Consider the following 6,243-nt stretch of genomic DNA (forward strand, 5'->3'; position numbering starts at 1 on the left):
CACATGACCTGTGCACTCAGTGTGGATAATAAAAACAAACCAACACCTGTGGGAACACAGCAGCGAGGGAACAGGAAGGAAGCTCGCCTAAAAGAGAGTCAACTGGGAGGAGCTAAACTGGTTAAAACTTACAAATTAGAGCAGCCAAAACAGACAGAAAAAGTGGTAAAAAGGTTTCAAAGTGTCAATATTGGAACAATTGGTTTAAACTGGCAAATGATGGGCATGACAAATCATGAATGTGGTTAAATTGAAGAAAAAAAAATAAGCATAAAATATGGTGAAAAGAGGTTAAAAGTGACAATAATGGGTCAACATATGCAACATTAGGTGGTAAAAATGGTGGAAAGAGTTTATAAGTGCTGAAAACGTCTTGAAAGTGGAAAAAATGTACAGAAAAGACATTGAAATTTGATGAAGAAGTGTCAGAAATGGGAGCAATATAGCAAAAATGCATTAAAAGGAGCAAAACTATGGCAAGAAAAAGTGATGAAAACGAGTTAAAATATGGTGAGTTTGGTGTAGTTGCAGAAAAAAAGTGTAAAAATATGAGCAAAAATGGGCTCAAATTGTTCAGAAAATATTCTGTCGACAACTTCCCAGTCTCTCGGTTGAGAACCCCTGGTATCTCAAGGGTCTTTCTGGTTTTTTTTTAAGTTGGTACATTTAGCACCTCCTGTGGTTCTAATCAGGAACTGCTGCACTAAGGAGACTTGGTAAGTTTAACTCTCAAATACGGTACTTTTTTGATTCCACTCTGCATTGTCTGCTCTTTCTTTATATTTGTCACTTTGCTCTGACGTCTTCAGGATGTGCTTCTCACACAGGAAGTTCTCCAGCCTCTGGTCCTGGTGATGGAAGTACCAGTCCTCCACTACGTCCTCGTACTGCTCCAGCATGGTCTCACACTGAACACACACACACACACAACTGCATTAGTAAACACATGTTATTTAAAACACTAAACTATTACCTATTATGAATGACTCTTGTGTTGATTTAACTTTTAACAAAAACAAATAAATGTCGTCTAAAAGTTTTAAATAATCAGGTCCACCTGTTTCTTCATGTCGGTGACCTCTGCAGACGGTTGGTCCCACAGCTCGTACGGCATTCCCAGGTCCACTTTCACTTATTACCCACCAGGTTTTTTAGTGTGGTCATGGTCTGACTGGTTCCCTGTAGTCACACCAACAAAACACTGACTTCCTGCTTGGGTCACGTGATCAGCTTTAAAGGGATCGTCCACTTTTTTTTTTTTTACAAGTTTGGTCTAAAATGATTGAAATATACTATTAGAAGATCTATACCAAACAAAACTTATTATTATGCACCAAATTTATTTTATTAACTTTTAAAAATGGGACTATTTTACCGTTTAAGAACCTGTGTTCCACCATCTTGAAATCAGGTGATTGATGATGTCACACGGCCCCACTGCCTGTAAACATCCTATTGGAGTGAAGCATTCAGCCTGCTTTTTAGATCATTGAGCAGCTTTTTCAAAAAATGCCAACTCATGCTGCTTTTAGTTTCTCTAAATCAGGGGTCACCAACATGGGGAGCCCACATGGACCATAAGAAAATAAAAAACCCATAATTAAACAAAAATGGATGAAAAAAAAAAGAAAGATACAATTAAAAGGAAGATATAAGTTGTACTGTGAGGAAACAAAATAAATACCAATAAAAAAGAAAACTATAATTAAACAAAAATCTATGTTTAAAATAATGAGTAAAATACAATTAAAAGGTAGATATTAGTTGTAGTGACATGGATTATTCTGACTGTTCCTTTTTAATTATTCATGTCATATAAAGATGTATGAGAACAGCATTAATGTCACTATATTTACCCTCAGGGATCAATGATTTACTGAATCTGATCAGGTTTATTGATTAAGTTTTGATCAACTTAATTTAAATTAACCTAATTTAAATAATTCTGATGACATCATTCCAGACCGTAATGATTAAACAAAAATAAATGTGCAAACATCACGTGTAAGAAGTGTTTTTTCACCACTAGAAGCTAGAATAATTATCAATAATCTATGATGTTTCAGACTCTACAATCACTGGTATTGATGGTCTCGTCCACAACAACAGAACAACTTTATCCAGATGTTCTGTAGCTCTGATGAGATGTTTAAACACTGAGCAGGTGAAGCTGATTAAAGCTGAGTCATGTTTTCACAGAGCACAGCAGCGTTACAAACAAACAGAGCTTTATAGACACATTAAAGTTAAACAGGCACTGGTGTCTCTGATTTAGGAGTCAGTGATGATTTGTGTAGTTTTTTACCAGGTTAGACGGTGTTTGAAACAGACAAGGATGAGAGTGAGAAGAACATTTCCACATAAATAAACATCCTTTCCCTCACGGCAGGGCCAGATTAACACCGCTGTACCCTGGGCAACAATATTCAAGGGCCCCATCATCACGACCCCAGGATTACTATAATATGGCAAAAGAATAAATAAATTCCAGTAATATACATACATTTACTCACTGCACCAATGTCTAACTGTCATCATGTGGATTATGATGTACAGATGTGCAAATGCTCATAGAAATACAAATGTACCACTATGTCATCTATCAAAGCCCCTCACTCACATATGATGCTATGAAAATAAAACACATCAGCATCAGTTTAATCTGGCAAAACATAAACATCTGGAAACCTGACAATTTCTCTCAAAGAAATGCTGATCTGGCAAAATACACTGGAGTGAAAAAATGACCTATATTCAGTTTATGCTTCTTTATATGTTCTGTGTTTCTGATCTCCTTCTCCTTTTTTAGTTTCTGTTTAGTGCTCCCACTGAGCTGCCTCTACATGTTTGTACTTTTTAGTTGTGTAGATCAGTGGTTCCCAGACTTTTAGTGCCCATGGTACACCAACGAACAAGTATAAATCTGTAGCCACACCTATTGTGTAAAATAGCCTTTATAACACGTGTTATCACTCATATCATGTACAATATCTGTAAATATGCATAATTATTTATGAAAGCCAAATAAAAAAAACAATAATTAAACAAATATGGTTTGGTTAGGCATAGATCTTCTAATAATTACATTTCAAAGGTTTTAGGCCAAACTTGTAAAACCAGTGGAGGATTGTTTAAAGATAACAATGAGGCAGTGGACTGACCTTGGCGTAGCGTAGACTTCCAGGCCTCTATGCGTGAACGCTGTACTGCAGGATGCGTTCACAGATGTTGTCCACGGCCTCAGTCAAACGGGTCTCCCTAAACATCAACACACAGATCATCAACTACCCACGATGCAATGCTTTAAAATCCTAAGCATTCTAAAGCTATTTAAGGATAATTATGGTTGATGAGTGTGTTGTTCTTACAACGTGTACTATTTAATATTGCGTCTACTCTTGCCCGTGTCCAGCACCTCCCCCAACTCCAGCACCTCCTTGGACCGACCTGTCCTCTCCAGCGCCTCCTGCAGCTCCACCGTCAAGAACTTACACACTAGAGGATGAAGAAGATCCATTAACAGCTGCTCTTTTTTCTTTGAACTTTATTAATAAATAGCTTTATCATTACTGTTCTAAAATAACATTTGTGATTGCAAACTTTACTTTTATGAGATTTGAAGAAAAGCCAAAATGTTTCTTTTTTAAAAGGTTACACTTTATTTCTATTTTTAATTGCCACAATAAGGGCATTCTGCAACTGCACCAAACTTGCCATATTTTAACTTATTCTCATCACTATTTCTTGACATATTTTTTGCTCCTTTTAGTGCATTTTTTGCTACATTTCTGTCACTTCTCCAACAAATTTTTATTACCTTTTCTGCACATTTTTTCCACGTTGAAGACATTTTCAGCACTTATAAACCCTTTCCACCACTTTTTCCACCTAATGTTGCATATGTTGACCCATTATTGTCACTTTTAACCTCTTTTCACCATATTTCATACTTATTTTGCCATTTTAACCACATTCACCATTTGTCATGCCTATTATTTGCCAGTTTAAACTCATTGTTCCAATATTGACAATTGAGTCATGTATTATTTATTTATTTTTTTAACCACTTTTTCCGTCCGTTTTTGGTCACTTTAATTTTTCTTTTACTTTTCTCTAATTTGCAACTTTTAACAATTTTCTGTGTTTTTTTAAAATCCCATTTTACCACCTTTTCCACCGTTTTGTGGTCACTTTTTAATGCATTTTTATTTCTGATTAAAACAAGGATTTAAATTTTTAAGATGCAAATAATAATAGAACTTCCTGGATAACACTGGATATTATTTAAATAAATAAATAAATGTGGTTATCACAGACTCATTCATTTTACAATTAATAACAAGAAGAAGAAAAAAAGAAGTATTATATTTACTATCAACATCTTAGTGGCAGATACCATAGCACACCTTCAGAGGTGAGTGCATTCCCTGTTGCTTTATCAGTATAAATAGATTTGTATCATTATGTTTGGACAAATCTATGATTATTACACATGTTATAAACACGTAATGACTCATTACTCTCTGTTGATACACAGTAGTAGAGCCTGATTAAAATAATCCTACCTTCACATTTGTTGATAAGTCTATCTCCTTCCTCCACACTGACTCCACTATAAACACCAAACAGCTGTAAAACCATAAAAAGCTTCATTATTTACACTCATTATTTCATCCTAAACTCTGGGTGACGTCAGGAAGGTCTGGAAGACAACGGCTACATCGGCATGATCGGAGCATGCGCAGTGAAACGTTACAGGCATGGCTAGTCGAGCATCGATCAGAACAGGGAGCGAGAGAGGATGTTCAACAGGATTTAACTTAAACTTACACATATAAAACACACATAACGGTACATATCTACGCTTATACTTGTTTTTGAGTTGTTTACTATTCCCCGTTTTACTTTTGTTGTTCTTTTAGCTTTTGATGGTGTATTTATTGTTTTTTTCCCCTCATTTTGTTGTTTTTTGATTTATTTATTTTTTTGTGTTTTACATTACTTTCATTGTCTTGTTCTCCAAAAGTTTTTATTTGGCATTGTTTTTGGGTTATGTATTTTTAACCCTAACCCAGGCAGGTATCTGAGGGTATGATGTACTTAAATCCTCTCTTTATGGTCATGAACACGCTGCATGATAACTTTACAGAGAGAGCACACACGGAGAAGATCTACACCCGGACTGACCGGAAACACTACATTACCCACACGTAAACAACCCGGTTATGCCGCCACCTCCCACAATGCAACACCTCTCTTAAAGAGACAGGCCGTGCCTGTAACACCTGTCATTAACTCCAGGTTTGATGTTATATTTTCAGTAATTATATTAATATTTTATAAATATATGATAATAATGGAATATTATTGCTGTCATTTTATTTGCTTTTGATTTACTGCGTTTTTCATCAGGAATTGAGGCCATTTTTGTTTTCACATCATTTTAATATTATTTAGGTGTTTATTTTAATGTTTTAGTGTTTTGTTAGTCTAAATCATTAATTTAATAAGTGTTTTTAGTTTTCTATATTCTACTTTAATTTGTAAAGTAATTTAAAAAAAATGAAAATTCCCACATATTAATTAAAAATCTTTCAACTATCTATGCTTTTGCTATTCCAGGCCACACGAGGGCGCCAGAGCCCATTACATTATTTTAATAAGTTTTAAAAAGTCTTTAAAGGTACACCACTCATAGGTCGCCAGTCCACCTCAGGGTTAACACACAAAGACACACATTCTTACATTCAATTTAAAGATTAAAACAGTTTTTTTTTTTTTGTAATGTTTTTTCATCCCCATGGAGAAATTCAGTTTTCCATATATGAACAAAAAGAAACAGAGGAAAAATAAATCTTGTATTATCTGTTCCTAATAACAACTTAAAAATGAAATCAATTAGATTCCACAACATTCCACCTTAACTCATCACCAGGTCACAAATCATAACAAAAACACCATCATTTCTCTTACAGTTCTACAGTCATATTCATGTGTTTCCAATTTTTTTTTATAACCTCTCAGAATTTTGCCTTTGTACATTTTCTTAAATTTGTAAAAACTTATACAACGTTTAACTCCATAAACAGACAGAGATTTCTGTTTTAATGATGTCCATACAAACATATTCCAGAAGTTATATTTTCTTCTATGGAAAACGTCATGTGCAACATTGTCTAGAAATTTTTTTTTTGTTTAGCTTTCCACATAATAATCAGAATTTCTAATTTGACATGATAAATT

At 34.5% G+C, this 6,243-nt stretch overlaps 1 pseudogene; it reads right to left on the reverse strand.

Moving 5' to 3' along the window:
* Positions 1-564: 564 nt before the first annotated feature.
* On the reverse strand, positions 565-4,653 carry LOC114459769 (protein canopy 4-like; annotated as a pseudogene).
* Positions 4,654-6,243: the final 1,590 nt, after the last annotated feature.

This window comes from Gouania willdenowi, unplaced genomic scaffold, assembly GCF_900634775.1.
Source record: "Gouania willdenowi unplaced genomic scaffold, fGouWil2.1 scaffold_341_arrow_ctg1, whole genome shotgun sequence".
In the NCBI taxonomy this organism is placed as follows: Eukaryota; Metazoa; Chordata; class Actinopteri; order Blenniiformes; family Gobiesocidae; genus Gouania; species Gouania willdenowi.